An 11,807-nucleotide genomic window follows, 5' to 3' on the forward strand; every position below is an offset into this window, starting at 1 on the left:
AAATTTAACACCAAAAATAAATAAATAAAACGACCAATAAATGGGCTAAGGAACTGAACAGACACTTCACAGAAGAAGAAATACAAATGGTCAAAATATATGAAAAAAAAGGTTTAACATCTCTAGCAATTAGAGAAATGCAAACCAAACTACTCTAGGATTTCATCTCATTCCAAAAGAATGGCAATTATAAAAAATACAACCAAAAATAAATGCTGGCAAGGATTTGGGGGGAAAAGGTACACTAATACTTTGTTGGTGGGACTTCAAATTGGTCCAACCATTATAGTAAGCAGTATGGAGATTTCTCAGAAAACTTTGAATGGAACCATTGTTTAACCCAGCTATCCCATTCCTCAGTTCATACCAAAGAATGTAAATAAATGCTGATACTACAGTGACACAGCCACCTCAATTTTTATAGCAGCTCAATTCACAATAGCTGAACTATGGAACCACCTAGGTGTCCTTCAACAGATGAATGGATAAAGAAAATGTATATATATTTAAGGCTGAATACTACTCAGCCTTAAAGAAGAATTAAATTATGACATTTGCTGGTAAATGGATGGAAGTGGATAATATCATGGTAAATGAAATAAGCCAATTCCAAAAGACCAAAGATCAGGTGTTTTCTTTGATATACAGATGTTAATAAGGTGTGGGAATATAGGGAAGAATATAGGTACTTTTAATATGGCAGAGGGGAGTGAAAGGAGGGAATGAGGTATGGGGGTTGGAAGGATAGTAGAATGAATTCATAATTTTTACCCTATGTGTATATATGACTATACCACTGGTGTGATTCTACATCAAGTACAACCAGAAAAAATGAGAAGTTATACTCCATTTATGTATGATGTGTCAGAATTAATTTCACTGTTTATGACTAATTAGAACAAATAAAAAGAAATCAAGAGTGACCATTAATAGCAGCAGAACTTTATGGTCAATTTTTCAAGATCCTACTAGTATGACTAATGTCAGACTATATATGTGCCTCCTTTGATATGAGTTTAAATATATACTAAAGAAGGATATAATATAACACCATAACCACATAATACCTAATTAAACATGTATCATTTAAATTAAGAATGTTAACATATTTGTATGTAAGAATTGTACTACATAACATAAATCTAATGAGAAACCATTATAACTACTACTTATGAAGCATGAAAACATAAATAAAACAACTTTAATTGCTCCATAATTACTTAATATTCCATACACAGTGTATTCAAACATAATTTAAATGTTATGCCAGAATAAATCACTTAAAAACTATTTAAACAAAGGGGCTGGGGTTGTGACTCAGTGATAGAGCACTTTACTAGCATGTTTGAGGCATTGGGTTCAATACCTGGCACCACATAAAAATAAACAAATAAAATAAAGGTATTGTGTCCATCTACAACTAAAGAAATGTTCAAAAAATCTTTAAAAAAAACTATTTAGGGATGGGGTTGTGGTTCAGTGATAGAGTATTTGCCTAGCACTTGTGAGACACTGGGTTCATTCCTAAGCACCACATAAAAATGAAATAAATATATTGTGTCCACCTACAACTAAAAAAATAAATATTAAAATAAACTATTTAAATCAAATTGGTAGTATTCTAGCCACATTATTTTTATGATGAAATACTGAATATATTTTGAATGAAAAAAATATGTAGCACTTTTATAAGATTATTATTTGGAAGGATGAATGGTTATTATTTAGATACAGACAGTGAAATTTCTTATAAAAGTCATATCTTGTTTTATTTTCAACCTTTGATTTTATGTGAGATGATGAAACTATAATTTACTATTTTCTTCTCGATTCTTATAACAGATATTAAAACAGTCATATTTTATTTTGAGAAAAAAAACACCTTTAGTTTTAGTTGTGAAAGTTACTTAGGAACGATGTTTTAACATTTATTTATTTTTGTAAGTAAGAATAACATTTGAGACAACATTAAGAAAATGCAAAAGTAACTGTTACACATGCGAATTAAAATTAAAATCCTTGAGAACAAATATTATCCCATTAAAGTACATATTTTTTTCTCTTCTGATACATCAAAGTGAATAAAATTATGCCTATGCATAGAGTGAAATTCTCATTAAATGTTAAATATAGGCTGTAGACTAAAAAAAAAATGTTTTGTGTGGGTTTAAAAGGTGATTGCTTTAAAAGTACTTTCTAAAGAGATAAAGCAAATGAATACAAGCTTAATTCAGTCTTAATTTCAGATAGGAAGAATATGCCTTCATAAGGTTTATTAGTTTAGAATTCCAGAGTCATTTTTGAGGAATCTGTGAACTATATTTTAAAGAAGAAATAAGAAGCTCCAAACTATACAATATTCTATTGTTAATAGAATATGTAACTGCAATATACATTTTAAGTAGAAATCTTTCTGCGTTAGTGATTTTATAATTTGTAACATGTTATATTCATTATAAAAATGCAAACATATAAATGTACAAATTAACATAAATTCATATAACCGTATTTCACAGAAATTCAATATGATTTTTAAGTCTTCTTTCTAAATTCTTGGCAGGTTGTTTTAAATTTTGTTGCAGTTAAAATTGTATTCTCATTCTTCACCTAAAATTAATACATTTGACCTCTAGGCAGATGACTTTTATTTTTTAATCCCCATTTTGAATCACTTTTATTACTTATGGGAAAATTTGTTACTTTATCACTTATAGAGAAATAATATCTTTTTTATTGGTTGTTCAAAACATTACAAAGCTCTTGACATATCATATTTCATACATTAGATTCAAGTGGGTTATAAACTCCCATTTTTACCCCAAATACAGATTGCAGAATCACATCGGTTACACATCCACATTTTTACATAATGCCATATTAGTAACTGTTGTATTCTGCTACCTTTCCTATCCTCTACTATCCCCCCTCCCCTCCCCTCCCATCTTCTCTCTCTACCCCATCTACTGTAATTCATTTCTCTCCTTGTTTTTTTCTTCCCATTCCCCTCACAACCTCTTATATGTAATTTTGTATAACAATGAGGGTCTCCTTCCATTTCCATGCAATTTCCCTTTTCTCTCCCTTTCCCCCCCACCTCATGTCTCTATTTAATGTTAATCTTTTCCTCCTGCTCTTCTTCCCTGCTCTGTTCTTAGTTGCTCTCATTATATCAAAGAAGACATTTGACATTTGTTTTTTAGGGATTGGCTAGCTTCACTTAATATCATGGGGGTATGCACACAGTCTCAGGAGTTGAACTCCCTGGATTTGAATTGTGGTACCAACATGCACTAGACATGTATGATTTAGGGATTTACGGCAGGATGCTTTACCTCTCCTACCATAGGATTAGTAGAAGGGCCCATAGGAATGGTCTACCTCCTTGGTATTATTTTGAAGATTAGATATATTGATATTTGTAAATATTAGAGTGCTAACTTACAAACAGCAATATATGCTTATGAACTATTATAATTAATACTATAATTCCATGCATCAGGAATTTCTTGTCTGTGTTTATGTAAAATTTTATAAATTGCCATAAAAACTCTGAGGCTGGGGTTGTGGCTCAGTGGTAGAGTGCTTGCCTAGCATGTGTAAGGCACTGGGTTTAATTTTCAGCACTACATAAAAATGAATAAATAAAATAATGGTATTGTGTCCATCAACAACTAAAAAAAATTTTAAAAAGACAATTACGCTTATTGGAAACTATAAAAAAGTTGAACAGGAATCTAGGAAAAATGAATACATTAGATATTCTGAATGTTGGTAGATTTTAATATTTTAAAAGCAAACAAACTAATACAGAATATACACAAATACACAAAGTGTTGCATAGGATCTTCTCTACTATTTTATTTATTGTTCCCAAATCAAAATCATTCTTTGTCCATATAAAATTTGACATTAAGATACAGACTGTGAGTCTCACAGAGACAATAAATAAAAGCAAAATTGTAATGCTCTAAGAATACATAGTTTGTGATGAAAAAAATAGGAAAACTATTTTTATACCTGAATTTAAAACATGATATTTTATGTACTGTAAGTGGCCAAATCTATATTCTTATTGTAAATTTTAAATGAAAGCTTAAGAATTTCTGTTAAATTATTAAAAGCTGTGTATAAAAATATCCTGCAAACTCACACAATATATTCCAAATTATCACTCCAGTGGCTTTTTTTTTTTTTAAGATACTGGGAATTGAACCCAGGGCACTTAACCACTGAGTCACATCTCCAGCCAGCAATCTCCCCCCCGCAAACTTTTTGTTCAGACAGGGTTTTGCTAAGTTACTTAGGGCTTTACTAAGTTGATGAGGGTGGATTTAAACTTGAAATTCTCCTGCTTCAGCCAAGCTGGGATTACAGGTGTGCCCCAATATGCCTGGCTCTTATTTGGGATGCACAGGGCTCTTTATAAAAACATAGTAGTTTAGGTTGTGGAAGGAAGAACATGGATACTTTTGTCTTTGAGGTGAAAATAGTTTATGATCCCAAGTGCTTAAATTTTGGAACATTTTGGCATTTCAAATAGTAACTGCCAACCATATGTCTCAATTCCAGTTCAGGCAACCTGAGGCAGTAAACATTCCTGACTTTTCTTGCCTGTGCCAGAGTGGACAATAGGACTGTGTCTTAGAGAGCTTGAGAGGTTGGGGTTGTGTTTTAATAATGCTTGTTTGTTTGTCAATACAGAGAACACCACAAATGTCTTTCCAGGCAGCATTTACAACACATTCTTGTATGTCAGATTCATTCTTATGCCTAAAACCAGACAAAGATGCCAAAACAAAAACAAAAACAAAACAAAACAGATCTCCAAATGAATATCCCTTATAAATAGATGTGGAAATCTATGAAAACTAGCAAACCAAATCCAAAAGTATGTAAAAATGATTGCACACCATTGACTAAATGGGATTTACCTAGAAATGCTAGGGAAGTATAAGTTTGTGAGTTTTGCCATAAGACCATACCAGATTGAATGATTTCAGCAGCAAAATTTTATTTTCCCACAATTGTGGAGGATAAAAATCTAAGATAAAAGTAATATGCATGGTGGATTTCTTCTGAAGGTTGTCTATGTCACTTGCAGTCGTTGTCCTCTTAATTCCTTCATGTATAGTCATCTTTCTATACACACCCAACCTTGGTTTTCTCTGTGTATCCTAATGGTCTCTTCTCATATGGATACCATTTAAATTAAAGTGGGACCCACTTTAACAATCTTATCAGTTCAATTCTAACAACTAGAGTCACTCTTAAAAACTTCAACAACCTCTTTAGAGATACTATCTCTAAAGTGAGGTTATATTTTGATGTACTGAGGAGGGTTAGGACTTAAACACTTAATTATTTTTTAGTACTGTGGACCAAACCCAGTGGCGCTTTACCACTGAGCTGCATCTAAGTACTTTTAAATTTGAGACTATGTCTTGCTAAGTTGCTTAGGGACTCATAAAATAGCTGAGACCAGGCTTGAACTTGGGATCCTCCTGGCTTAGCTTCCTAAGTTGCATCATATAAATGTGGAGAGGGCATTCTTTAATAATTCATTAAATAACAGGTAACTAATAATAGGAAAATAAATCAATGTAATATACACCATTTAATAGAATTAAGGAAAAACAACTGTACACACAGTTGTACATCTCAATAAATAGGGAGAAAGCACTTGATAGAATTCAGAATACTTTTATGAAAAAATACGTGGCAAACTAAGATGAGACTGAACTTTCTTAAGATAATAATGGGCATTTATGAAAATTCCATTTAATATCATACTCTTCAATCAAAGACAAAAGCTTTTCTGCTAATATCAGAAATAAGACAAAATCGCCCACTTTCACTACTGCTATTCAATATTATACTGAAAGATCTACATAGAACACTTAGAAAAGAAAGATAAATAAAAGGCATGTAAATAGAAAATAACAAAACTTTTCTCAATTTGCAAATGATTTGATTCTATATATGTAAAATTCCAAAGAATGTGAACAAACATTTGTGAAATAAATCAACAAATTTACATAGTTGTAGGACAAAATATTAACACAGAGAAATTAGTTATATTTCTATAAACCAGAAATGAAGACTCCACAAAGGAAATAGAACTCTTCCATTTGTGATAGTATTACTAAACTATCTGAAAAAAATTTTTTTCAGGGAGTTGAAAAACTTGTACATGAAAATATATAAAACATTGTTAGAGAAATTAAAGAAGACCTAAGAAAATGAAAAGTCATAAATTATGATTGGAAAGTTTTCATATTGTTGAGGTTGCAAAAGTGCTCAAACTACTCAGCGGATTTAATGCAATTCTATCTAAATTCAAATTACCTTTTTTCAGAAAATTCTTCAAATTTATATGGAATGTCTACATCCCATTAATAGCCAAAAAAAAAAAATACAATGTTGTAACCAGTTTGCTGTACAAAACTACAGCAATCATAAATGTGATACGGATAGTAGAGGATAGGAAAGGTAGCAGAATACAACAGTTACTAATATGGCATTATGTAAAAATGTGGATGTGTAATCGATGTGATTCTGCAATCTGTATTTGGGGTAAAAATGGGAGCTCATAACCCACTTGAAACGAATGTATGAAATATGATATGTCTAGAGTTTTGTAATGTTTTGAATAACCAATAATATATATATATATATATATATATATATATATATATATATATATATATATATATATATATATATCATATACACAAATAAAGTATTTTTATTTAAAAAAAATAAATGTGATACTGGCCTACAGAAAGGCATACAACCCAACATATAGAATTAAATTCCAGAATTTATGCTTATACATCTATGGATAATTAACTTTAAGCAAGTATGCTAAGGTCATTCAATGGGTGAAAGAATTATCTTAATGGTTCTGGAATAAATGGAAAGGAAAACATGGAAGAATGTTTTTAGACCCCTAACTCACTACCATATATATATATATATATATATATATATATATATATATATATATATATATATATACACACACATATATATATATATATATTGACTCAAAATGAGTCAATGAGCTGTATCTTTAAAGTTATTAAAATAAAATATGGGAGCCTATATTTATGACCTTGAATTTCACAGTGTACTTTTCAATTGGACACAAAAAAGCATGAATGACAAAATAAAAAGAGAGTTAATTTAGACTTTGTAAAAGTGAAGGAAATACAAAACCCCATCCAAAGACATTATCAAAAGAGAGAATAGGGGAGTGGTTCCATCAACATAGAAGCAAAATCTGTGGAGTAGACACGTGAATGCTTGGGTGGGGGTAGGACAGGATAAGGGAAGAACAGTGGAATGAATCTGATCTAACTTTCCTATATGTTTATGTGAATATATTGCAATGAATCTCACCATCATGTATATCTATAAGGCACTAAAAAAACCCATAAGTATATAGCAAAAAGATCCCCAGAGTAGAGGTAAGGTAACATGGGGAGAGAGAATGAGAGGGGAAAGGAAATATTGGGGACTGAATGAGTGCAAAGTATGTTTCATCATTATATTTCATAATTATGTCAAAATAAATTCTAATATTGTATATGAATAAAAAGAACCAAGAAAATTAAAATTCACAGCTGACAGAGAAAAAGGTTTTTAAAGCCTACAGAAAAGAAAAAAAATTTTGAAAATCATATATTTGATAAATTTTTTTATCTAGAATATATAGAGAACTTTCATAACTCAATAATAAAGGCCAAACAACTTAAAAAATACATGGAGAAAGGATTTGAATAGACATTTATCCCTACCCAAATAGCAAATGGCTAGCAAGCATGTGAAAATATGTTTAGATCATTTACTTTTTAAAAATTCAATTTAAAATTACAATGACATACCATTTCACACCTGTTGTAATTGCTATTATCAAAAACTAGAAAATAAGTGTTGGCAAGCATGTAGAGAAACAGGAACCCTACTGCATTGCTGATAAGTGGCACAGACATTGTAAAAATGTTTTCTTGTTCCTCAAAAAGTTTTTCATGGAATTGCCATCTGCCCCAGAAAATCCATTCCCATGACTATAATCCCAAGGATTGAAAACAGGTACTCAAATAAGCACTTTTTTTTATAAGTGTCCATCGCAGCACCATTCACAATAGCCAAAAAGTATACACAATCCTAATGTTCACCAAAATGGAGGAGATAAAGGAATTGCAGTATTTAATTACAATTGGCGTATTATTGCGCTATACAAGCATATGAGATACTGATACATTACAACTTAAATGAGTCTTGATAAAACATTATGGTAAGTGAAATAATAAAGACAAAATGATAATCTATGAAATGATTCCTTTTATATGAAATACTAAGAAGAAGTTTTATACATGTAGAAATATTAGTGATTGCCAGGAGATGAAGGGAAGAGGGGGATGAAGAATGACTGCTTATGAATACGATGTTGTTCTGGGCTCATAAAAAGTCTGAAGCTGCAGAGAATGGTGGTAGTGCAGATTGTAAGTGCACTAAATGCACTGAATTGTACACTTCTAAATGGTAAATCATATGATATGTGAATTATATCTCAGTTAAAATGAAAAAGCACTATTAGAATAGTGCTGACAAATAAAACTGTAAAGCAAGCTAAAGTGTTTTTTTTTTCAGATTTTCTAGAAGCCAGGTAAAAAATGTAACAGAGATGAGATTAAATATGCAAAATATTTTACTTAAATCAATGTATCCAAAAATATTTAAATATATAATTACTATTATGAGTGTTACTTCTATATAGTTTTTGTATTATCTATAAATTCAAGCATGTATTTTATACTCATAGCACATTCAACTCAAACCAGCCAAATTTCAAATACTCCATGTTCATATGTGGCTTCTGCCTGCTTTCCTGGAACATGTTGTCTTAGAAACTGAAAGCACTCTCTATAAAATTGGACAAAAATCACCTTCTCATGAAGAAAGGAAAGTAGTTTATTCTCACAGAATTTATCCTGTTAGAGTTTATTATACATGGAAAATGAAAAATCAGTTCTTCATTTGTTGGAAAGTAAAGAGAAGTTTCTTAAGCGAATATTTTTTTCTACTAAAAATAGTTATTCCCTCTTTCCATAATCTTACCTTTTAAAACACTACAGTGCTTTTTGGTATGAACAAAGTATGATTGGCTTTCTGTAGTGACATAAACACTCCCCAACAAAACCTAGTACTGCATAAAATAAGGTAGTTCATGATTTCAAGTAATTTGTTTATTCTGGAATTAACTAACCATAGTAAGGCCAATACATTTGGTAAAAAACAGGACTAGAAAAAGTCAACTACTATTTGCAAACGATGTGATTGCATATCTAGAGAGCCCAAATATCTCAACTTGAAAGCACTATAATAAAAAGACGATTGGTTCCAAGAGGAACATACAAGCAATATTATTTTTAATTCTAACAATCGACATTAGAAAACACCATGAAAGGATGGCATTTATTGAATTAAGAGTATAATTAAATATTTTGTATTAACTTATTCATAAAAATGTATCAATTATAGGAGAAAAATTCACAATTTATAGGAATATAAGAGTATTTGTATAAATTAGAAACCATAACATACCTTTGAAAGATGCATTCAAATTCAACTGGCTATAATCTCTTTACCAGTCTTTCCTAAAAGAGATTTAGCCTATTTTTTTCCCAATTGAGTAGGGATAGTTCTGTGACTAGATCTGACCATTATAATGTTCCTTAACATCTTTTCTTCACCATCAACTTTGTTTTCAGGATTATATATTTTGTCTTAATAACCTGAAACGCTATCTTCCAAGTGATCTAGTGTGTTGGTGATGCTTTCAATTGAAGTTTTAATTTGTTTTATCAATTCCTTCATTTCAAGGATTTCTAGTTGATTTTTTTTTTCAGAAATTCTATCCTTTATTGAAGTGATCCTTTCACTTAACTTTATTTTCTCTCTGATTTTACTCCTTATATTGTCCTTTACCTCAGAGATCAGTTAAACTATGTGCATTCTAAAATTTTTTTCTGACATTTCTTCCCCTGTGGTGTCAGTGGAGTTATTGGAGTATCTTGGTTTGTAACAATCTGTTCCCTTGCTTTTTCACGTTGTTTGTGTTTTTACCCATCAAAACACCTTTCCCACCTGGTCTTTCATGGATGATGTTTGCCATCAGCATTCACCAAATAAACCTGTTTTTCTTTTAAAAGAGAGAGAAGATTGAGAGAGAGAACTTTTTTAATATTTATTTTTCAGTTTTCGGGGGACACAACATCTTTATTTTATTTGTATGTGGTGCTGAGGATCGAACCCAGCGCCCCGCACATACCAGGAGAGCGTGTTACCACTTGAGCCACATCCCCAGCCCAAAACCTGTTTTTTTTTCCCACAAAAAAAAGAGGAAAACCCTGGAGCACAAAGGGATAGCCATAGAGGAGCTTGAAAGGGCTTAGATGAGGGATTTTCAGGGAAAATTCATAAATAAAGAAGATCCAAGGGAGAAGCTTGATCCAGGTAAGTTCAGTTTCAAGCATTCGTTTGCTCAGGTGCAGTTTTAGGAGGGCTTTTGAGCGATCTACCTTTCATGGGGATTGTGGGTAGTATAGGATATAGAGACAGTTATCTACAATCCAAAATGTAAGGACCCATGGTGAATTAGGTTTCCTGAAGAAAGGCTGAGAGAAGAGGAGGGGAACTGATCCTTTTCCTCAGAATTGGTTTCTTACCATAACATTTTTATAATTTCATTTTATAATGAGGTCTGGTTTTGCCACCACAAGTAGGTAAAAGGGTGGCAAATATCCTGAGTGAAACTAGGAATTGAAAGCCAAAAAAAAAAAAAATAGATTCTGTTGGAGACTGAGGGAGAACAATTTTTTTGGTGATCTATTAGAAACCAGCCATTTTTCAGGGGAGTCCCAGGTTAGAAACACTTTATATTCTGAGGCAGAATAGATGGAGTAGGGAAGAGAAAACAGGAGTATGGAGGGGTGTGATGGGGACTTCTTTAGGCTTCGTGTAAGAACAGAGGTGACCAGTGGGGGAAGGGTCTTGTCACAGCCTGCTTTGCTGCTGCATCAGCTAATGCATTGCCTTTGGCTATGGGATTGGTTGATGCTTGGTGTCCTTTGCAATGGATGACTGCTACAGCCATCCATTTTGCAGCCTTAAGTAGGTATGGGAGTCAAGAATGTGAAAAGTACACTTGGAGTCAGTATATATGTTTACTCGCTGTCTCTGAGCAAAACTGAATTCATTGGTTAAAGCTATTAATTCAGCCTATTGGCAGATGGTATGGGGAGGTAAGGCCCCTGACTGTATAATCTAATCTTTGGATATTGTGGCATATCCTGTAATAGGATGAAGATTTATGAAGGAACTTCCATCAGTAAACCATGAAGGGACATTGAGTAAAGGAATGTCTAAATTATGGGGAAAGGGAGAGAACATGGTATCTAGAAGTCAAGGCATGAGCAAGAGGGAAGGGGGTCTGAGTTGTTATCTGAGAGAAGTGGTAGGAATGTGACTGGGTTATGGGTTTACAGTCTTGGAAAGATATCAGTGGATTGTCTACAAAGGAAGTTTGTACTTTTTTGGAGTCTGAATTGGTAGTGGGGAGGGTAGGACAGAGAGATGGCTGTTTAATTCCTTTAGGTTGTGAGGGGGGGAGATAGTAATATGTTGAGATAGAGTTAATTTGTTAGCCTCTGAGTCTAAAAGGGCTGCAGCTCCAAGCATCTTGGACAAGGGGGCGAGCCTTGAATGTGTCTAATTGTTTTGAGAGATAATCCACTGACTTG

This window comes from Marmota flaviventris, chromosome 14, assembly GCF_047511675.1.
Source record: "Marmota flaviventris isolate mMarFla1 chromosome 14, mMarFla1.hap1, whole genome shotgun sequence".
In the NCBI taxonomy this organism is placed as follows: domain Eukaryota; kingdom Metazoa; phylum Chordata; class Mammalia; order Rodentia; family Sciuridae; genus Marmota; species Marmota flaviventris.